This window comes from Leuciscus leuciscus (genome assembly GCF_965113295.1).
Source record: "Leuciscus leuciscus genome assembly, chromosome: 7".
NCBI lineage: Eukaryota > Metazoa > Chordata > Actinopteri > Cypriniformes > Leuciscidae > Leuciscus > Leuciscus leuciscus.
The window spans coordinates 39,965,610-39,990,030 of NC_138731.1; the positions used below are offsets into that span (position 1 = coordinate 39,965,610).

General features: G+C 41.8%; 1 protein-coding gene across 3 annotated transcripts in view; it reads left to right on the plus strand.

The window, feature by feature from the left end:
• The first annotated feature begins 11,943 nt into the window (after positions 1-11,943).
• slc4a3 (solute carrier family 4 member 3) overlaps positions 11,944-24,421 on the plus strand; it is an 81,204-nt gene continuing 68,726 nt past the window's right edge. For 2 of the 3 annotated variants that reach the window (XM_082174614.1, XM_082174616.1), the window contains exon 1: positions 11,944-12,070. The gene's annotated coding sequence lies outside the window, so the exon portion shown is untranslated. Of the gene's footprint in view, positions 12,071-21,449; positions 21,614-24,421 lie in introns of those variants that run through there. The other variant, XM_082174615.1, reaches the window with a different exon arrangement.

The following is a 24,421-nucleotide window of genomic DNA, read 5'->3' on the forward strand; positions in this document are numbered from 1 at the left end:
GCTTTGACAAAAAGAAGCAAAAAACAAACAAAAACAAAACAACTACAAAAAAACCTGTGAGCAGAAAAGAAAAGGATTTTAAATTTAGAATAATGGGTCTGGAAACTGCAGCTCCTCCACTGTAATATAACTTTACAAAATAACAACTGTGTTCAACGATGATAATAATAATAAATGTTTCTTGAGCAGAAAATCAGAATATTAGAATGATTTTCTGAAGGATCATGGGGAACAAGACTGGAGTAATGATGCTGAAAAAAAATATATATACAGTACATACAGTAAAGCAGCAATATATACAGACCCTTTCCAAAAAATTAGAATATCATGGAAAAGTTATTTATTTCCATAATTCCATTCAAAACGTTAAACTTCCATAGATTATAGATTCAGGGCCCACAACTTAAATGATTTCAAGTATTTAGTTGTTTATTTGTACATAATTTGGGCTTCCAGCTCATAAAACCCACGAAAACAGGATTTCAAAAAGTTAGAATATTACATGAAATCACACAGTAATAACACAGTGATACCATGGTCATTGAACCAGGTTTTGGTTCTTTTGGCAGTGTGGGCAGGTGCAAATCCTGCTGGAAAATGAAGGAAGCATGAAGTGCTCTGGAAATGTCCTGGTAGACGGCTGCGTTGAGTGGACAGCACAGTGGACCAACACCAGCCGATGACATGGCTCCCCAAACCAACACAGACTGTGGAAACTTCACACTGGACTTCAAGCATCTTGGATTGTGTACCTCTCCATTCTTCCTCCAGACTCTGGGACCTTGGTTTCCAAATGAGATGCAAAATTTGCTCTCATCAGAAAAGAGGACTTTGGTCCACTGTGCTTTATTAAATCCAGAGTCAACGCAGCCGTCTACCAGGACATTTTCAGAGCACTTCATGCTTCCTTCATTTTCCAGCAGGATTTGCACCTGCCCACACTGCCAAAATAACCAAAACCTGGTTCAATGACCATGGTATCACTGTGTAATTACTGCGTGATTTCATGTAATATTACAATTTTTTGAAATCCTGTTTTCGTGGGTTTTATGAGCTGGAAGCCCAAATTATGTACAAATAAACAACTAAATATTTGAAATCGTTTAAGTTGTGGGCCCTGAATCTATAATCTATGGAAGTTTAACGTTTTGAATGGAATTATGGAAATAAAGAAACTTTTCCATGAGATTCAAATTTTTTGGAAAGGGTCTGTATATTGCTGCTTTACTGTATGTTTGTGTAACAGTTAATCTGGTTTTGGTTCTGTGTATGTCTTTGTTTTGTTTTGTTTTGTTTGCTGTTTAGTTACGTTTTCTCATTATTTGATTAGTTTGATTCAGGTGTGTCTTGTTCTCTTGATTATTTTGCTTTGGTATTTAAGCTCTGTGTTTCTTTCAGTTGACTGTTTGTTCAAGTTGCGTTTTAACCGGTTGTTCTGGTCGTGTTTTATGTCTAGTGATTTGTTTGAATAAAGGACTGTTTACTGCCACTCCCATCCTCTCATATGTCCTTACCAGTATTGCAACCGATTGTGACAGTTTGATCAAATAAATGTTGCCTAAGCAAAAGAGATGTCATAAACACTAGAACATGTTAAAGACCTCAAAGTTTTGAATGGCAGCGTAAAACCTGTTTCAATCTCGGAATAATATTAGTCCTGTTTATGAGATCTGCAGTTGTGAGATACAAAGATGCAAACTCAAGAAATAGTCACATGCAATTGTGAGATGTAATGCCAGTTTAATGAAAAATATTTCATAAATAATGAAATTAGTTTAATCCTTTTTACTCTAATATATTGATCAGATGATGAGTCAACAATGATGCAAATTACTCAAAAACTCAATTTTTCACAAGGCACACTCTTTATTTATTAGAAATAAAGGTTCTTTATTGGCATCTGATTCCATGAAGAAACTTTAACATCCATGGGAGCTTTCCATTGCACAAAAGGTTCTTGATAGTGGAAAAGGGTTCTCTTACGAGAGGTCTCTCGTACTGCGTAAGATATCTTACGCTAGGGGAAAATCCTTTTCCGCGAGATATTGAAGCCAAAAATGATCCTTAATTTTGTAATAATGCAAAACGCGTTGCAGCAGCAATGCAGACATAGGCGAGACAGCTCGCGCGCCTATTGGCTGCTCTGCGGCAACTGCAGCAGCCTATCGAGCGAGGCCTGGCGTGACGTCAGACCCAATCAGGGCACTTCGCGCCCGCTGCGTCACGTCCCGCCGAAATGGGCGTGGTCTAGGCCTATAAATATCGCTCGCAGGCAGCTATTATCTGATTTTTCATCCTTCAAGCGAAGCACACGCATCGCTGGAGCTGGATTAGAAGCCTTGCCGTCGAGAGAGAGCACCTTCAGCGGGACGAGTCACTGAAGTCGCTGGCCGCGCCGCCTTCCTGCTGCGCTTTCCGGCGCTTATATCCTTCTCTTTATTACTCTGTATTTGTGTGTGTGTGTCGCCGCTGCGACACACATTCTAAAAGAGCTAGCGTCTTTTTAAAGATGCCTTCCTGCGGCTCGTGCAGAGCCACACTCAGCGACGGGGACCGCCACGTGATCTGCGTTTCCTGCCTGGGTGAGGAACATGCAGCTCTCGCGCTCGCTGACGGCGGATGCCCTCACTGCGAGCTGATGGCAATGGCGACTCTGAGGACTCGCCTAGCCGTCTTCACCGAGACTGCTCCCCCGCCCGCCGCGGCGTCGCGCCGTAAAAAGCGCCGTGCCCAGCGGGCCCCGGAACCCTCCCTCAGCCGCCAAAGCTCGCCGGTTCGCCCGCTTGCTTCCCCGGCTTCGTCTGTATCGCTTCCTGACGGACAGCGGCCGCCGTCTGCCGCCGCTTCCGTTGACATCGCGGATGAGGAAGCCCTGCTGGGAGAGGATGATTCCTGCTCTATCCTGGCGTCAGGCAGTGAGGATTGGGCGGGCTCTGAGGACCCCGCACCCCCTGCCCGCACGTCGTCAGGCAAGAGAGCTTCCATTGAGACGGAACTCATGCGAGTACTCGCACAGGCCGCGGCGAGCCTCGGCCTCGAGTGGTCTTCGCCTGAGCAGCCCGCTCACAACCGGCTGGATGGATTTTTCCTGCCTGGGGAGCGCGCTTCGCCTGCGTCCAGACCGGCGCCTTTTCTTCCTGAGTTACACGAAGAAGTCGCCAAGTCCTGGAACGCCCCCTATTCTGCTAGAGTGCGTCCTGCTGTTTCTTTGGCATTCTCCGCCGTTGACGATGCCAAGAACAAAGGATACCTTTCGCTGCCGCCGGTTGAAGAGGCGATAGCGGCCCACTTATGCCCGCCCTCCGCTGGACGGCACGCTAAGCCGGCCCTGCCCTCTAAAGCTTGCCGCACGACGTCAAGCCTGCTCCGCCGCGCTTTCTCCGCCGCCGGGCAAGCTGCGTCAGCGTTGCACACCATGGCAACGCTCCAGATATTCCAGGCCGATCTCCTCCGTAAGCTGGATGAGGAAGGACCTGACGCGATCTGCGTGCCGGACTTAAGGAGTGCCACGGACCTCGCTCTTCGTGCTACTAAGTCCGCAGCACAAGCCATTGGACGGACTATGGCTTCTCTCACCGTGTCTGAGAGACATCTTTGGCTGACGCTCTCGGAAATGGCCGAGTCTGAACGCACCGCGTTCCTCGACGCCCCGCTTTCTGCCACAGGCCTCTTTGGATCCTCCGTCAAGGACTTCGCGGAGAGATTCGCAGAGGTACAGAAAGCGTCTCAGGCTATGAAGCACTTCCTCCCGAAGCGCTCCAGCTCTGCAGCAGGCCGTGCGAAACCGTCTGCTCAGAGCTCACAGCCACAGCCACCGTCCACTGCCTCCACTTCACAGCGCCGCCAGGCCAGAAGCGCGAGACCGCTCTCCCGCTCATCCGGTCGCCGCCCCGCAGGACGTGGCTCGCGACCTAGGATCACGGTGAAGCCCGAGGCCCCGAAGTCGTCCTAGCACAGCTAGGAAAACGACGGTGTTCCAGTCCCGCTGCGGCCGGACTCACACCAAAGCTATTCGCTCGTCTAGTTCCAGAAAATGTGACTGTTCCAGTGTTTTCTGCAGCCACCAAGTCGGTTCTGTCACCCGCTTGCCTGCACACAAATGCCGTTTTCACGGCTACCCAGATAAATCCCCAAAAGAGTGTATTTTCTGGTGTCCCGGCCACGGCCGATGGTGTTTCATGTGTAGTAAGAATGCCCACTGCCCAGTGCCCATCCCTACACACAAGCACAGCCTGTCACACAGGGCTCGCGCACATAAAACCGACTCAGATCGGTTGCGCTTCAAACATGGTGAACGTGCCCACTACCCAGTGCCCACTAACACCACGTTATGCATGTCTCACGGTTTCTGTAAAAACGAAACCAACGTGCACTCGCTTCACGCAAGCGAACGATGCTTTCGGTGTGATAAATGTGCCCGCTGTCCCGCGCCCACATCCACACATAGACATGACAGTTCCCACGGGAACCGCCCAGCCCTCCCCCTCGCGGTTAACCACCGCAGAGGAGTCGAGCGCGGGCAATCTGCCCGCTGTCATCAGCGCGCCCCATGCCTCAAATGTCACGAGCGCCACGCTTGTGTTACAGCACGCCGAAGCTTCTCCATCGCTGAGCGAGCGGAGCGCGCTTCGTATTCAACCCCTAGCTATCCATGCAGACGCATGGGCAAAGCTACCCGGGGTTTCGAAGTGGGTGCTGAACATTATAGAAAGAGGCTATTCGCTGCAGTTTCGCCGACGCCCTCGCCGCTATGTGGCGCGCGTCGAGACCACGGTAAAAACAGAAGTAGCACATCTACTTCGAGCCGAAGTGACGAAACTATTGAGCAAAGGGGCCATAGAGCCTCTCTCTCAAAACAAAGTGCTTGTGAAGCGACAGTTCAGGATGCTCACGACCAGGCAAATCCTTGTGCAGATTCGCCAAGGAGATTGGTTTGTGTCAATAGATCTGAAAGACGCGTATTTTCAAATACAGATAGCGTCACGTCACAGGCGATATTTGAGATTCGCCTTCGAGGGCCAGGCATATCAGTACACAGTCCTGCCGTTCGGTTTGTCCCTGGCACCCCGTACATTTACGAAGTGCATGGATGCGGCGCTCGCACCCCTCAGAATGAGAGGCATGCGAGTGCTGAACCATTTGGACGATTGGCTGATTCTAGCGCAATCTCGCGCAGTGCTCATAGAACACACGACCATTTTACTCGATCACCTCGAAGATTTGGGTCTGAGTGTCAATTGGGCGAAGAGCTCCCTGTCACCCAGTCAGAAAATATCTTTCCTGGGCACAGAACTGGACTCACTATCCATGATAGCGCGACTATCACAACAGCGCGCGGTAGACATTCGACGCACAGCGAACTCTTTTCGCTGCGGCGCGTCTGTCCCGCTCAAGAGATTTCAGAAGATGCTAGGTCTCATGGCCTCAGCATCGTCAGTGCTCCAGCTGGGTCTGCTCCGCATGCGCCCGCTGCAGTTTTGGCTGAAAGCGCGAGTCCCACGCGAAGCGTGGGCACCCGGTTTGCTTCGCCTCAGGGTCAATCAGAAGTGCGTCACAGCTCTGAAACCCTGGAAAGCGAACGACTGGTACCAATCAGGTGTAAGCCTGGGGACTTCCTCGAGGGTGAAAGTGGTGTCCACGGACGCGTCCACCTCGGGATGGGGAGCGCTGCTCGAGGGCAGACCGTTCTTCGGCCAATGGTCAGAACGGGAGAAGCTCCTGCACATAAACTGCCTCGAAATGCTGGCAGTAGACAACGCGCTGACGCGTTTTTGTCCCCAAATAAAAGGTCACCACGTCTTGGTCCGTTCGGACAACATGTCTGTGGTGTCCTACATAAATCGCCAGGGCGGCATCAGATCCGAGAAACTGTACAGGCTGGCAGAACGCCTCCTGGTATGGGCTCAGTGCAACCTGCGCTCGCTCAGAGCAGCGCACGTGCCAGGGATTTTGAATATAGGACCGGACAGACTGTCCAGGAACAATGTTCCGGCAGGCGAGTGGTCTCTACACCCACAGACAGTCCATCTGCTGTGGAAGAAATTTGGCAGAGCGGAAGTGGACCTGTTTGCGTCTCAAGAAAACGCTCACTGTCGAGAATTTTTCTCCAAGAGCAGGAGCGCGCTGGCCCATGTGTGGCCCCGCCGCCCGCTCTATGCTTTTCCCCCCGTCTCTCTCCTGCCTCAGGTGATAGAACGGATCAGGGAAGAAGGATGCTCAGTACTGCTGGTAGCTCCGTTCTGGAAAAACCAACCTTGGTTCCCAGTCGTGATGCAGTTAGCAAGTACTGCCCCGTGGCCAGTACCAATGAGGAGAGATCTCCTCTCACAGGCCCGCGGCTCGATCTGGCATCCTCACCCGGAACTATGGTCCCTTCATGTCTGGGCCATCAACGGGTACATGTTGGACTCCCTAAAGGAGTATTAAACACGATCACGCAGGCTAGAGCTCCGTCTACAAGACGACTCTATTCTTCGAAATGGTCGGTGTTTTCGGGCTGGTGCACAGCCCGTGGTGTGTCACCCACAAACTGTGGTGTGACGGAGGTGCTTTCCTTCCTACAAGAGCTGTTGGATGGGGGCAGGGCCCCCTCCACGCTCAAAGTTTATGTGGCGGCTATAGCAGCGTTCTCAGAAACAACGCTTGGTCAGTCAATAGGAAGGAACGATTTAGTCATCCGCTTCCTTAGAGGGGCTAAGAGACTGAATCCTCCCAGACCTCCCTCAGTCCCCGTATGGGACCTTTCTACGGTTCTGGAAGCCATGAAAGGTGCGCCATTTGAGCCTTTACAGTCAATCGATTTGAAACACCTGTCTTTCAAGACGGTGTTTTTGCTGGCTCTCGCTTCAGTGAAGCGCATAGGGGATCTGCACGCGCTCTCTGTGAGCGCGGCGTGCATGGAGTTTGGGCCCAATGACTCAAAAGTTATACTCAAACCTAAGCACGGTTATGTTCCAAAATCCCTCAACACACTGTTTAGGGCGCAGGTTATCTCCCTGTCAGCCCTACCGGTCCCTGATGAGGAAAGAGACGCGAGCCTCCTTTGCCCAGTCAGGGCATTACGAGCTTATGTGTCTCGCTCGTCTGTTTTCAGACAGACGGAGCAGCTTTTTGTTTCGTTTAGCGGACGTTCTAAGGGACTAGCCGCGTCGAAACAGAGCCTATCCAGATGGATAGTTGATGCTATAGCGCTGGCATACGCCTCCAAGGGCATGCAGTGCCCATTGGGTGTCAGGGCGCACTCCACGAGAGGCATGGCCTCTTCGTGGGCCTGGTCAAGTGGGATTGCCTTGCAAGATATTTGTATGGCGGCAGGCTGGGCCTCCCCGTCTACATTTATAAGGTTTTATAACCTAGAGGTTCCCGCCCTGCAGGCCAGGCTGCTGTCGGTCTAAATTTACCAGTATTATCTGACCTGATGCGATCAGCTCAGAATGCTGCGTCTGCTGAGCACAGCTCAATGTTCGACAGTATAAAGCTGGGCAAACTGTGTAAGACCCACATTTCCCCATCAGTTCAGGCCGTGCCCCGCCCTGTCTGTATGATGAAATTCGCGTCCCATCGACACTACTATATGTGGAAGAGTGAGGCTGCACCCCTCCCTCTTCCCGGACTCCCTGTGAGTTCCCTGAGTGATTGTGCACTATATGTACCCCGGGCTTTCGCCCTTGGGTCTTTGGTGTCAGATCTCAGCATGCACGGCGTTTTACATTGGGTCCCCTAGCGTAAGATATCTTACGCAGTACGAGAGACCTCTCGTAAGAGAACGTACTCGGTTACTAACGTAACCTCGGTTCTCTCTAGAAGAGGGAACGAGTACTGCGTATCTTGCCGTGCATGCACACGCTCTGGTTGCTTCGATGATGAAAAACCAGATAATAGCTGCCTGCGAGCGATATTTATAGGCCTAGACCACGCCCATTTCGGCGGGACGTGACGCAGCGGGCGCGAAGTGCCCTGATTGGGTCTGACGTCACGCCAGGCCTCGCTCGATAGGCTGCTGCAGTTGCCGCAGAGCAGCCAATAGGCGCGCGAGCTGTCTCGCCTATGTCTGCATTGCTGCTGCAACGCGTTTTGCATTATTACAAAATGAAGGATAATTTTTGGCTCCAATATCTCGCGGAAAAGGATTTTCCCCTAGCGTAAGATATCTTACGCAGTACTCGTTCCCTCTTCTAGAGAGAACCGAGGTTACGTTAGTAACCGAGTACGTTCTTAAGATTAATAATGTTACACACACACACACACACACACACACACACACACACACACACACACACACACACACACACACACACACACACACACACACACACACACACACACACACATTTATGGTCTCTCTAGCTTGTTGTGATTTAAAGATATTTCGTGTCACAAGTGTCCCTTTCTCTCTTACACTGATTATGTACTAGGGCCCTCAGATTGCTGTAAAAGGATCTTGGCAACAATTATGTAAAAGCACTTTAGAAATAAAACTGAGTTGAATTATGTTCAATCCACAACTTAGATGGATCAGTGTTGAGAACTGCATCATAATATTAACATATTCATGTTCTTGTTTAGTTTTTTTGGGACGTTTGTTGATAACATATATTATCGGTCGTATCAGACAGGGCTTTCCAGCTCAGATCTTACCGATGAAATATTCTCTGCACTGATGGCAAAGAAAATTACCATCCCTCATCTAACAAAATTTGCTCGTCTTTTAAAAGCTCATGAATATTTTAGAGATTCTGCTGACGCAGGACATTCATCTTCGGAGAGTAAATGTCAACTAAGTTTTTTTTCCATTTTCCACATAAGTGAGAGCTTAGCAAAACAGCACACCTCTCCTATCATTTCTGACAGTGCTGTGTATAAATGAGTGATAAGTCAATTTTAATGTTTAGGGGTTTGTTCAAATCTAAGTTTGAGTAATAGTAATAGTCATACTTATGATACTTCTCTCTATATTCATCATTCCATATCATTACACTTTGAAAACATGGCATACAGTATATACAGTTATTCACATATATATTCCACAATCAAATCATTTCAGATTCTGCTATGAAAATGACAACGTTGTATCCACAAGGAGGCAGCGTGATCTGAAAGTGTATTAAATCTTACAGTAGGCTGTGCATCTTTCATACTGTTCCTAATTTAGTAATTAATTTCAAGTCATTTACACAACTTACAGTGAATATGCAAAAACACACGATTATTTAAAGTTTGGATGTCAAAGAAAAAGGATTAGCTCAATCCTAGTTTAACCATTTCAAGTGTAAAAGGTTTGTCGGTTTAGTGAAATTAGCCATCAATAGAACACAGTGGGACTCTGGGATCATAAAATAAATTAAGCAAATCGGGGTCAGCATCTCTGTCTGAAATACTTTTTTACAAGACATGCGAGCAACCTCTTATGACTTATTTATTATTGAATAACACCTAAATAAATAATCATCCTCACTCTAAAACAAGACTGTACCTTATCAGCAAAACCACTACATCAGGTTTATCCAAGGAAAACACTATTTCCATCTCTCAATTATTTGATAAACCAGCTGTTGTGTTACAGCATGAGAAGAGCATCATGCCTTTGAGCAGTGACAGAATGAGAGAAATCAATGACAACAAAACAAGTGATTAGGGACAAGAAAATAAGCAATGTGTGTGTTTGGAAAAAGTCCAAGTCATGAATTTATCAGTCCAACACTGCATTCATTTCAGACCCTCTGATATGCTGGTTTAATTTCGCTGCAAGGCACTGAATGGGAAATGAGTGTTATAGCCTATGTCTGGCAGGAAGGAGCTGATATGTAGGCCTACAGGCTCTCATCAAATCTGACAGGTCACAATTTCTTATTTTCAAACAAGCAAATGTAGGGTACGGTTGAAAAGAAAGGCTCGCAAATGTCGAAATGAGTAAAAGGATCTGTAAGGTTATTTGCAGAAAAGCAAGACAGTTCAATATGGGCCCAAGTTATTTAACTTTAACTACTAATCTATACTTGCTGTTTGTTCATTTAGTACATCAACTCCCATTTAACACCAGGAACTGTTCTTGGCGTATTTCGAGTAAAACCTACACTGTAAAAAGGTCTGTAAAAATATGGCACAATGTAGGCTACCGCTACTGTATAAATATGAATGTTCTGTATTGGTATTTTACAGGTGTATTTTGAATTACGCATTGCATTGTGTTGTGCTTTCAGGTTAACGTATACATTTCCGTGAAATTACTGGATAATGTCCTGGCAGAAAATCACTAGTAGGCTACATTTTGTGCTTTTACTTTTTTTGCAGTGTTTTAAAGTTATAAACTGCTCTTTCATTCATTCATATTAAGAAAAATGTTTTATTCACTCAAAAGAACCGACTCGGTAAGAGTCATTATTAGCACAGAGGCGGCGCTGATGAGAACCGAATCACAAGAGTCCTTCAGTTGGGAGTCGGACCAATGCTATCTCACAACCAATTCGTACGAGTGATTAAAATGTGGCTAATTCATACGAATACGTACGACCTCATTTGTACGATTTGTCTAAACCCATGTGATGGTTAGGTTTAGGGGCGGGGTCAGGGGTAGGTCATTCGTACGAATTCATACGAATTGGGCAACTCGTAAAATATGTACGATTTAGCAAAAATCGTCAAATTCGTACAAGTGAGTTCGTAAGAATTCATACGAATTAACCACCTCGTAAAATTCTTACGAATTGCCGTGAGATCGGGTTGGTCGAACCACATCTGATTAATTTTAAGTTTTGTTTCGCAAAAAAAAAAGAACCGGTTCACAAGAGTAGTTCATTTGGGAATGTGACTACACTGAGCTGTATGTTTTTAATTTACTAAGAGTATGTTTACGATGACAACGATGCACTAAAAGCGGAAAAGTTTTTTTCTTAGTACAGATAACAATGATATCAAAACGATGCCCATTCACACTGATCTGCGAAAACGACTAACAACGCTGTATTATGCATGTGTTTATGCATACCAGGCCAGTAGTTAGTGACGTCACTTTGAAGAAAGACTTCGCGTCAGCGCACATCTCGCGCCAAATGTCCCTGCAATAATAGTCTGGCGTGTATCTATGAATTATTCATTCAAGAATATTGTGCAAGTTTACTGCAACAATGGAGCCACGAATTTCACATATTGAAAATCTAGCGTTTAGTTGATCCTGGTAAGTGCACATGGTCATAGTTGTAAACTCAACGGCGTTCTACTTCCACGAGGGGGTTTGGCATCATGGCATTTGTTTCCAGGCGGACCATTAAAAAACGCAACACACACAGCACATCTCCCGGACATCCTGTAGAATTCAACCAATCAGATGACGACTTCGAAACTCCTGAAGTGTTTCCAGATAAGTGTCCCATATGCATCAGACTGAGGCTGAAACTAGGTTGCATGTTTTATGCTTTTGATTCACTATAAAAGTTATTCGTTTGGGAATCACACACCTAATCCATTCGGGATTCGGACTGCACATGGTGTGGTTTAGATTCAGTGAATAGTAGTGCAGGTGTAACATTGTCAGAAAGTGTATAGCTCGATGTTTCATGGAATAATTAACATTCAAGAACCGAATCATGAAAATATATATTTTTTTTTATGTATTTTGTAAAGAAATTGAACCTTTTTCTCGGTTCCCAACCTTAATTGATTATGTTATAAATTCAATTTGACTGAATTAATAATAGAAAAAAATATATATAACTAAAACATATAATAAAAAATAAATAAATGAAACAATAAAAAGTAGATTGACATACATAAAAATTATTACAAAAATATAATAGAACAATATGCCTTTTTAAATTTTAGGAAGGGGGTCCCTCACACAAGGATGATCATATTTGACGGTCTGGCCCTGATGCGCAGCACCCATGACGCGCGCACCCCTCAGCATCATCTAGTGGCTGACGCGAGCATCGCTGTCGGATGAGAGAGAGAGAGATAGAAAGAAAGAGAGAGATAGAGCAGCTGGAGCGCTTCACTATGGACCAGCACGGCCGCTGCGCTCTCTGACCCATCGTCTACATTCTCGTTTTGCTTGGACAACTCTCCAAACACACAGGTAGGCGAGCACAACACTGCCCGGGTGCAGATCTTCAGCATCACACACATTCATGATGGCACAATGAGGAATAGCGCAGATCATCTTGGCTATCGTGGATACGGGTGCGTGCATGCGCTCCTTCCTCCAGAGCCTATGGCAGAAATGGGTCTCCCAATGGATATGATGATGACAGGGGTGTGTGCTGAACCACAAAGCCGACAAAACACTCGGTTCGGATGCGTAAAATACGCGGACAGGTCATCCATATGGATAGGAAGATGCTCGTGCAGTCGTATAGTGAGGTGAAGCGTTTGCTTTGCAGACGCATTTTACGGATTGGATACAATGATTTAAAGGCGATGTTGTGTGCAGAAATGTTCAGTCCTCTATGCAAAATTTAATAGTGAAAAGACATTCAAATTGATAGTATCGAGAAACATGTAACAAAGAGCAGAGCGTTTGCGCTCCTGAAAGGGTTAATGCTTGAAAGATGCTGAAGTAGGTTATTTGAGCTAGTCATCCTGAGCATGCATGAAGTTATTATCGAAACCCCATCATTGGTTACTAAATATAGAATGAAAGATTTATGGCAGAAACTGTTGAAATGAAGCAGGGTTAATTTTTTTTTAAGTTACTCAAATATATATGCATTTTCAGAAGATTTCATCTTGAATTAGCCATTGACCCATATCAGTAAAGGAATATAATAATGTTAGTGTCAGATTTTGTGCAATTAGTTATTAAAAAGTTTCCTTCCTATGTCTCTTTGAAAAGTTGTGTAGTTATCTGGATCAAAGAGTTTAGGATGTTGGTGATCTAATTAGCCTAGTTGTAATCGGGGCTAGTTGTCACAATTATTTTCTAAGTATTCCCTGGGGTGGTTTTAATTTTGAAATTCAGTTATTGAATTGGCACATGTAGAAAGATACATTACATTTATACCATGCTGATGATGCATGTTGTAACAGTATATGGGGTAAGTTGTCACAGTGAGAATCTAACATTAAATAGCGTATTACAGATTGACATAATAGAATATCCTTGTTTTAAAAATGCAGTTTAAACATTTGGTTAAAATCTTCAACTAGGTGTGTCAAAACCATTGCTTGGGTCAAAACCATTGCACAAATCAAGCATTTGTGCAGCTGGACTCATGTTAGAGATATGGGATATAACCCTGGTCTACGTCTTTACAACTTTTTAAACTTCATGATGATCAAATGTAATTTACTGATGATGAATGATAAGAAAAAAATATGACAACATTGCATAGTTAGTTTGTTGAAGGGCAAGAACTGGATTGAAAATGCATTTTCATCATTTTTACATCCTTAGGTACTTATTTAATGCCACAACCCTGATATTTTACAGTTCAAATTTGTGTTAACCAAATTGCACCTGGCCTTATCTTCAGCATGTTGGACTATACTTCCTTCAAACAACACTATGAAAGTTAGCAGTGTAGCTAAAGTATTTTGTTTTCTTCATGTAGGCCTACGTAAGTGTTAGATCTTTGCAGATGTGCCCTCGACATCGTTTCTCTTGCCCACACACATATCCAAATATAGATCCATACATCAACGGATAGGACCTTGTGGATCATGTTAAGTAGGCTGAAAATTATAGATACTCCCAGAAGAGGTGGTGCCCGTCAGAGCCTTTGCAACTGTCTAGATCTGTGCTACTATGGCATTATAGATTCATAAGCTCCAGTATGTATACCAGTGGTTCTCAAGTGGTGGGTTTGTGACTTACCACACAAAAATGGGTCACCGATCTGTTCTGATACAGGGTCGCTGAGAGCAGAGAAAAAAGGCCAAATGCTTTATACATAAGCTAATAAATATGATGATCAACTTCTGAATTGGAAAACCCTTTAGGGTCCTATCATATACTTGGCGCAATGTGGCGCCAGGCGCGACACAAGTGTTTTTCGCTAGTTTCAGCCCGACGCAGTTATCATTTTCACGTCCTGCCACGTTGTTTAAATAGCGAATGCATTTGCGCCCATTTGTGCGCCCATGGGCGTGCTGGTCTGAAAACGAGGAGTGTTCAGGCGCAATGTTGGCGCGTTGCTATTTTGAGGCAACTGAAAAAGACAGCGCCATTGACCAACTGAAACCTGGTCTAAAGTCAATGGCACAATATTTTTTTGGTTAAAGGGCGCATTAGTAATATGCGCCTATAGGCGGGTGCAGAATACGCGTACACTCTGCTTATTACACACACAGGGACGAGCAGCAGCACACAAACTAACCAAATATAAAAAAAATATTAATTAATTAAAGGATTACAATGTAAAATATTAAGATTGTGTACGTAAAGATATGGTGGAATCCGGCTTGTCCCGTAGATGGCCTGCTTGGGCGCTTTAACCTCGCGCACGAGCAGATCCGTTTCCTCTCTGGAGAAGCGTTCAATCTTTCCGCTTGCAAATGCCACCATGTAAATAGCGAATCTGCCATGGCGCGAGCGCAACTGGCTTTTAAAGGGAATGAGAGATGAGACTCTGATTGGTTTATTGCACGTTACGCCCAAAGCACACCCATTACTAATTAAGAGAATAGGGACAACCCTTTTAGACCATGCGCTGGGTGCGCCGACCGTTTTTTCCCATCGTTAAACTAGCAAAAGTGGATTCGGACACTCCCTAAGTGCACTTGCGCCGTACACTTTAGACCAGGGTTTCTCAAACTCGGTCCTGGAGGGCCACTGTCCTGCACAGTTTAGCTCCAACCCTGATCAAACACACCTAGCTGTGAGTTTCTAGTGATCCTGAAGACATTGATTAGCTTGCTCAGGTGTGTTTGATCAGGGTTGGAGCTAAACTGTGCAGGACAGTGGCCCTCCAGGACCGAGTTTGAGAAACCCTGCTTTAGACCATGCGCTTAGATCGTTAAAATAGGACCCTTATTCTTTGTTGTTGAAGACAATATTTGGCACATCACACTTTTTCTGTCCGTGGATTTACAAAATTGTCCATTTTACTATTCTGCCTATGTAGTAGTTAATGTAGTAGTTGCATATTGCTAAATGGATGCAGTTCATGATAATATTAATTCATCTTTATTTACAATAATCTGTTGTATTGTGTCGCGACTTGATTTCCATTGTAAAATCTGGATCTTGAATCAAAACCAGTTGAGAAGCACCGCTGTAACATAGACATGCTTGCCTTTTTGAACCGTAGGTTTGATAGATTTGACGGCCACTAAATGATAAATGCGATTCAGTCACGCTGTTATCATGCAGAAGAAACTGCTTTGTTTTTCAAATCCTTAACATCCAAAAAGGGTTGAATGGTGTTAAGTCTTGATTCATCGATGCATCATAGAGCCAGCTGTCTACTTCCAACACAGCTGCAGCAGACCACGTACATTTATACTGTCAAGATTGCATTGAAACATCTTCAACATCTTCTGCTGGAGTCCTTTAAATGATCAAAGCTTCAATTGTAATTAGGTCTCATCTGTTACCCGGATAAATGCCCAGGAATAGCTGCAGATGTGCTCGTTTTCAAATAAGCACAGAGTAATGCATTCATGAGGAATCACATGAAGAAGTAAAGTATAAAAGTTATTATGATCTCTATCACTATCAGTTGGGCTGACATAAGTGTGTGACATTAGAAGTGTGTCAACCGTGTATTGATTTTGCTACACACATTAGATATATATTCAGTTGTTCTTCGGCCTAATGTTTGTCATTCTTCAGCTGTCAGTGGTGTGTTTATCATCTGTATAGATGGTGATGTAAACAGTGTTTCCTCAGCTTGTTGTTTGCTTGTTCATCTGATGCTTAATAAGTTAATTGTTATTTTGAGACAACAAACTGAAGTATGTCTGCTGGAGAGCTAGTTGCTTTCTAAATCAACAAGCAATAGCTGTTTTATTAACAGTGTCAAAGCAATTTCTTGACATTTAATCACCCCCTTAATTATGTCAAACAAAAACATGCAAACACAAACTAGAATAATTGTAGTAGAATGATTGTTTGTATTGTTATTCAGCAGAGGCCAAGGCTGCGGGTGTGCAACTTAAAGGGATAGGTCACCCCAAAATTAAAATTCCATTATTTACTCACCTTAATGTTGTTCCAACACACAAAAAGATAAATAATAATAATAATAAAAAAAGTCAAAACTGTCTAATGTTTTGGACCCCATTGACTCCCATTGTATGGGCAAAATAATTCTTTAAAAAATATATATTTTTTTATGTTCCCCAAAATATAGCATGTCATACAGGTTTGGAGCAACATAAGGGTGAGTAAATGAGTAAAACAATTTTTTTGGGGGTGTACTATCACGTGCAGAGTTCACATACTCTCTTGAGTAGGTACTTATTTTGAATAATTACTTCAGGACCACTAAAAAAGTATGTTCTATATAGTATGATTGTGTGTTGAATGAGTGTAATCTGGACGTACTACATTCACCATGTTGTCATTATCATGTGACCAACCAGCGTCAGTTACATCGCTTCACTACCATTCATAAACCCTCTCCCATGGCCTCATGGGATAGTAAAGTGTCCATTGTATGCACACTTCAGAATCTCGCCGGAAGTAGTAGGTCATCCTGGTACTACTCTTCGGACTTCTTTTGTCTCATATATTTTGTCACTATATAGTAGGGAAGTATGCGATTTCAGATGCAGCCATGGTCTTATTAGTGGGAGATACGAGGATCTGTGGCTCTACCATTGGAGAAAGCATAACAGCCAACTTGGATCACATGTGCCTTGATAACCAATCACATTACAGCTGTGACGTCACTGAATTTCGTTCAGAGTTGTACGACAGTTAATCACGGTTTGCGGAAACCATAGAAACGTGTGTAACGTGTTCGGTGTAAACTCAAAAAATAGATCAATCTAAAACGAACGTCTAAGAGCAAAAACGTGTTGAAGATTAGCTGATGGGCGGTCCATTCATTAAATGATAATAATTACGATTTTTTTTAGCTAAGTTTGCAGGCTTGCCTTCAAGTGTCTTTGTCACATGGTTTCCATCTCTGTCACAAGAACTTTCCGTCTTAGTTGGGTTCAGTGGAAGGTGTGTTATTAAGTGTAGACTGGCCGCAGTAATCTGTGATGTGAGGGTGCTGTGCTGCGATCACACCTGTTAGCACAATAGCAGAGGCTCAGACAGACTGAGAACAAGACACTTCAATAAAACGGCCTCTTTAACTGATTGAGCCTCTTACGAGGGATGCTTTGGGTTTAGCATCGGCTATGTATTGCTTCACACATATAGAAGTCTGTCCCCGTGATGTAATTTCATTTTGTGAGAAGTTCATTTAATTCCTGAGGTTGGCTTACTGTCTGCACGCATAGGCTTAAGCATGTGAATTGACTCTCCTCTTGCAGACCCGGTTAATTATAGAAATAACTGTGGAGTTGGTGAGCTGAACCATGAGGTAAATAGCTCTTTATATATTATTGCATTATGATTGGTGGCATCAAATTACATTTTTGATTTCAAATAATGTTTGATTGAGTTACCAGACTACATCTGTGGTTTGAAGACCATTACATTTGAAAAGATGGCAGATGCTATAATGATTTCATAAATATAATGATTTAATTAATGATTAAAGAAAATCATATTCATAATACACACTCTGAAAATTCACCTGCGTAGATTTAGCATACAATTTTTATGATTTGGGATGCACTAGTACTATATAGTGGATATGATCATAACTTTTTTCTGTTTTCATTTTGCCACTATATAAATATTTTATCATTATAGAAATATTTTGTAAAATAAGTGTTAAATATTTAGAAAATACTAAATTAAATACCTATATATATATATATATATATATATATATATATATGCTTAGTTTTCATAATGTAATTGTAATGAATATAGATTTTTTCAATGTTAATGTTGTCCATCACTGAAACAAAAATAAATAATTTGTAAGTTTTTGCAAACATTGCACAGGGTGGAATGACGCTAATATAATATAATACATATTAAAATACTTAATATAATATTTATGTATTTTTGGTCCACGTTCCATTCTCACATTTTTACTTTAAATTACAGTCTATAGTGCTGAGATTGATGTATCGTGACATATTTTTTTAGTGGTGGGAATTTAGTGGTGGGAAAAACAAATTGTCATCAGTGACAATTTAAAAAAATTGCATATTTGCATTATCAGACATTTAAAGTCATCAGGCTGAACCTCATCAAACTTTTCAACCTGTAGATTATAAATTAAGACTAAAAGAATTGTTGGAAGCTCAGTGATGGTGACGTGGAATCATGTGACCATGCATGGTGTTGTTAGTTTATTTACTTCTGACAATTGTATAAAGGCTTCAAGGTTAATAAGATTATCTTGATGAACAAAACATGTAAGAATCATAAACCAGGGTGATGCTTTTTTTGGGGTTGGAATACAAAAATACATCATCACTGCAGAGCTCTATACAATATTAACATATGCGTGTCTAAACTGTTAAAGCATCCTAAGTGTTTTCTTAATGAATGACAACAAAACCATAATGTATTGAACTCCTGACTTTAATGATTTGTTCAAAAGCACTAATTCGTTCATGAGTTAAACATTACTAGTCTACAAGGGTTGAGACTAACGCATCAGTGACTTCTATTACAATACTTTAATACTCATTCTTATCAGCTTTACAAATGTTTTTTTCCTGAGTAAAAGTTTAAGATTTATAGACCTTAAGGACAGACAGACAGACAGACATACAGACAGCTAGATAGATAGATAGATAGATAGATAGATAGATGTACAGATCTACATACATAATTTCTGTATGTAAATTATATGTAAATGTAAATTAGACTCGTTATGCAAGTAACGTTATGCAAGTTGCTTTGGATAAAAATGTCTTCCAAATGCATTTTATGGATTATAAATGTATAATATTGGAATTTAGGCATAAATGTAATTTTAATTGTTTTGTTTAATTTCATTGTGTGCACGTTCTATTGATCGTGGCAGCAGTTATTAATCAAATGATGATAAAATGATGGAGGAGAGCATTATAACCAGGTATATATCAAGTGTAGAGAAAAAACATTCTAGCTGAATCAAAATCATTCCCCCATGCATCTTAAAAGCAGACAGAAAAGGAATGAGGATAGTGGATAGTTACTGTGTCTGCTGGTTTTAGAGTATAGTGGAGGTAGGGCTCCGCAGAGTCTATGAGCTGTGTGCATTGGGGATTTCTTTATTTAGAGCATGTTGGGTTTGGGGGATCAAGCATGCCTGTGATTAGCCTTTGGATGAGCTCTATTTAGACAGCCAAAGCTCTCTGTGGAACGACGCTGTAGTAAAATCCAGAACCCGGAGACAGCTGGAAGACAAGCTAACAACCAGAATCGCCCTTGAATACAGTGCTTCTGAACTCACCACTCTTATCATTGAGCTGAATGTTGGAAGCTGCAACTAAGCCTCTGCTCAGGACGTAAGCTAACTGTTCACATCCAAAGTCAGACTGGTGCTTAAAGGGCGCCTAAAGGTGGAGGCATTCGTGGTTACGAAGCTAGAAGCAGTTTGTTTCTATAGAGTCCATGGCCCCAGGGGCCATTAGCTAAATCTGCTTGGGCTCTGCGTGCCTAATTGTTTGCGATAAGAGGCTATTAGCGTTAATAATTTACCTAGAGCTCCCTCAGAAACAAACATCTGGTCCTGACGTACACTCATTTGTGCAGACCTTAATGTGACCCACACGTTCTCTGGAGTAAAAGCTGCATGTGGTCATTTGTTAATCCAGTAATGGGTGCGTGCATCAACGGTGATGGACCCTTAAAGACGAGACTCCAGATTTGAACACTTGTGCACACTGATTTAAATCAGGCTGGATGCCACAAGACATGTTGTAACGTGTATGTCACATTTTTTGTTTCATTTTCACTCTGTTTGCTCTGTTCCTGTTTGCCTGATTTCCTAGTTTCCCTGTTTTTTAAATAATTAGTTTTCATCGTTCCTAATTCCACTCATTCCCTACATTCTCTTTGTATATAAGCCCTGAGTTTCCTTAGGTCATTTGTCCATTATCGTCTATGTTGAATGTGGTTGAGTTTTCTGTGTGGATTTTAATAAAGACTAGTCCTTCGTGTATGTATATATATATATTTTTAGATTTAATTATGTAATTGCAATAATTTATATATTTTTTTCATTTTAATTTTGTCAATTACAATGTAAGCTTAAATGTATGAGTTTCTTTCTTCTGTTGAACACAAAATAAGTTATTTTAAAGACTGTTGGTAACCAGACAGTTTACGGTAACCATTGACTTCCATATATTTTTTTCCCCCTACTATGCAAGTCAATGGCTACCGTAAACTGTCTGGTTACAGACAGTCTTTAAAATATCTTCTCTTTATTTCAACAGAAGAAAGAAACTCATACAGGTTTGGAACAACATACTGGTGAGTAAATAATGACAGAATAAAAATTTTTGGGTGAACAATCCGTTGAATAAATGACTTTGGTTTCACTTTATTTTGATGGTCCCTTTAACACATTCTGTTATCTAGAAGTAACATTGCACCTACATGTCTATTAACTCTCATTAGAGTATTAGTAGAGTATTAGTAGACTGGTAGGGTTAGGGTTAGAATAAGTTGACATGTAGTTGCAAAGTTACTTATAGTCAGTAGAGTGTCTGTTGGAGGACCATCACACTAAAGAGTTATCAGATATTAAGCAGACAGTCTACTAATACTATAATGATAGTTAGTTGACATGTAGTTGCAGAGTTACTTATAGTCAACAGAATGTTCAAAAGGGACCATCAAAATAAAGTGTTACCATGACTTTTTACAAGATAAATATCTTATAGAAAAGTTATTTATTCACAAGGTCCAATTTACGTACATATGCAGTATTCTATGCCGTTTTGTAGTAGAAATAGTGTGATTCACTGAAAATGCGCATTTTAAATACTCCGATGATGCACTTAATTAAGCAAAATAACAAAGTTATGCATGACATATTAAAATACTTAATATAACATTTAAACTATTTAAAGTCTGACACAGTTTCACACAGTTATTAAAATACTTAATATAACATTTAAGCTATTTAAAGTCTGACACAGTTTCACACAGTTTTAATTATTATTTAATTTTTTTACCCAGCCTGAATGTTACACTACAATATTATGTGCTATATTAATATAGGCAGTCATAACTGCAGTGAACATCAAGTGACCATTTCTTTTGCTGATCTCTGTTTACAAAGGACGACTCTGTGTGCCAGCGCAGCTCATAAATCATTTGTGGAGCTTTGAAGGCTCGGTGAAGGGAAGAGGAAGTGCATGATGAATGCTGGTTAGACACACAGGAAGCAGACAGGGATACTTATCAAAATGATTCATACATCTGTAAGATTCATCTTCACATGAGGTTGAGCGTTAACCTGACTTGAGTTTGCTGGACTCAGACCAACAGCAGGACGACAGAGACTAAACAGCTGAGAGAGAAGTGACCCTCAAGTCAGGAGGATGCCCAGGGTTTTCATGGATCAGACATTCTAGAAGTGTTCACAAGCAACTGCTTTCCCAGGTGAGCGACGTGTGGGACTATTATTTTCTCCCATGATGCCCTGAGTGTTCTCTCATACATTAATAGCAGTTTCCCACTTGGGTTATTTGCAGAAGGCAAGTGAATGATTTGATGAAATATTCTGCTGCTGCTCCATAAATATGTCAGATAGGCCATTTCCTGCTGATGTGTGTGTGTGTGTGTGTGTGTGTGTGAGAGAGAGAGAGAGAGAGAGAGAGAGAGAGAGGCGGGTGAAGACCCCAAAACATTGTTATGCTCCTGAAGAGTTGCAAGCAAACAAGATTATATAAGGCATCCTTTAAGCAAGTAATACAGTAAGAGTTTAAAAGTTGTTTTTAAACATTTATTTTAACGATTTCCCTCAATCAACTTAATCTTGACGTATTCATGCCCAAAGGAATGAAATAAAGCACAAATAAAAGCACTTTAGTATCTCAGTTTTTCCCTAGACAATGAGTTTAAAAGGATAGTTCACCCAAAAATGAAAATTTTGTCATAATTTACTCACCCTCAAGTTGTTCCAAACATGTATGAATTTCTTTCTTCTGTTGTCGAACACAGAAGAATATATTTTAAAGAATGTTGGTAACCAGACAGTTGACGGCACCCATTGACTTCCGTAGTATTTTGTTTTGTTGTCCTACAATGGAAGCCAATGGGTGAAGTGAACTATCCCTTTAAGTCTCTTGAGAAAATATTCACAGAAATCTCACATCTCTTCTAGAGCAGTTTTTCTCAAACAAGGGGTATGTGCAAACTTCCATGGTGCAATAAAATGACTTAAAAAAAGAAAAGAAATAATAATTAGAATAATGTTAAAACCGCTCAAGATCTAAGCCTAAACCATCATGTTTCTGCAGCGCTGAGCTCTCACTCGGACACTTTTTCACTGCAGCGCAGAGGTATGCGTGGATTGATTTTTTCATCCCACTACTGCGAGATTCATTCCACACCCGCCCACTACCGCCGAATTCTACTTTTGAGTAGGTACACTTGATCCATGCTTGCAGTGAATCTGTTCTCACACGGTCCTGCTTAATTTAGGATCCGTAACTGGAGTTCTACATTTGATTTATTCATCACTCTAAGTATACACAGCTGTTTATGCTTTTACTCAAAAGACCAGCGTCATATCTTTATTGTAGATACGTTTTTATGTTTTCTCATATAAACTGTTGTTTTTAATTTATAATCCTCTTGAATCCTGCCATTAAATATGATGAATTACTTTGGGGTTGGAAAAAAAGGACTGTCTGGTAATGAAGTCCAAAAAGCTTGAGAAGCACTCGAGTTTCAGAAGTGATCTCAACAAACACTGCTCTGATTTGCCAAGATATCAAAGTCTGCAATTGAAGGTCAGAGATCTCATTATGAGCTCAAACATTCCTTATCAAATTCTTCCAAGACCAAATTATCTTAAGTATGCTATCCACATGTATTACTGTACATCAACAACTACTTTTAGCTAGTTCTTTCAGATTGCATGCTTACATGTGACTTTTGTTATTCCGACTGTGCGACGAGTCCGATTACAAATGGATTATTAGGCTCCATATAAACGCAGATATTGTCTAATCTTTACCAAGGAGTCAAATCAATTTTAAAGGTCAAATCTGCTACATGATTACATGTTTATGCTTCATATAAAAGCACATGAAATGTATTTATTTGTTTCAGCCTGAGCTATGAAGGAGCAACTGTTCCCATGGGAGATGATTCCAGCTCAATGATGAAAAACTAGTTCTTTTCATTTCGGTCTGATCGGGATCAATGTTCCTAGATTTGTGTGGATTCAAGACAGCAGAACTGTGACGTTTCAGGCCAGAGACGAGGTGTTTTAATCTCTGATGCTGGTACATGGAGATGCCACTGTCGTTTTGCAGCTGCGTTCCTGAAGAATGATATCCAGCTGGGTGCGGTTAATACGGCATAAATGAGACGTATGCTAGGGCTGTCTGCAGTGACGCAAACTCAAGACATGAGTCATCATCAGCGCTGGATTCCCATAAGAGCTGTTTATCATATAATACAGCAGACTCTAGACTTACAGTTGCAGAGCGAACACTGTCACGATCGCACAACCACACAGCAGACTCACACCATCCACACTCATATGATGTATGGTGCGGTATTACATCCATGATCTTTGTATAACGATCAAATTATGAAAAGATGAATGAAGAACAGTTTTACTGCAATGCATGTTTAGTATTTGCGACATTCAGTTCATTCATACGGAATTGGTTTATTTTGTGTTAATAATCTGCTTACTGTACCATATTATGTTTAATATGTAATACATGTAATACATACATATCAAGTAAATAAATACACAGACATGAAACAAGGATTCAGCTTGAAATAACTGTATTGCCTGGCTTGTAGATTAGCTCAAATCTCCTATTAAAATGTAGAAAACAGTCAGCCTTGCAAGAAAATGAGCACATTCAAAATATTGATTTTTCTCTGGACTAGTTTGCTAACTTGTTATAGCACAATGCGACATGTCTAACCTTTTTTTTTTTATCAGCCGAACTATTATGAGTTAAAATAATTACTTGAAGTACCCTTTGAAATTTTTACATTCATATTTCAATTATTTAACATCACATTTTCATGTTCACGGTTCTCTGATATCGATTAATGATCACATGACATGCAGGTAAACAAATAAAGGTAACACTTTACAATATGTTAACATCAGTTAACATGAACAGTGAACAATACTTATACAGCATTAATTAATGTTAATCTCAACATTTATGAATACACTTTTAAGATCAAAAGTTGTATCTGTTATGAACTGTG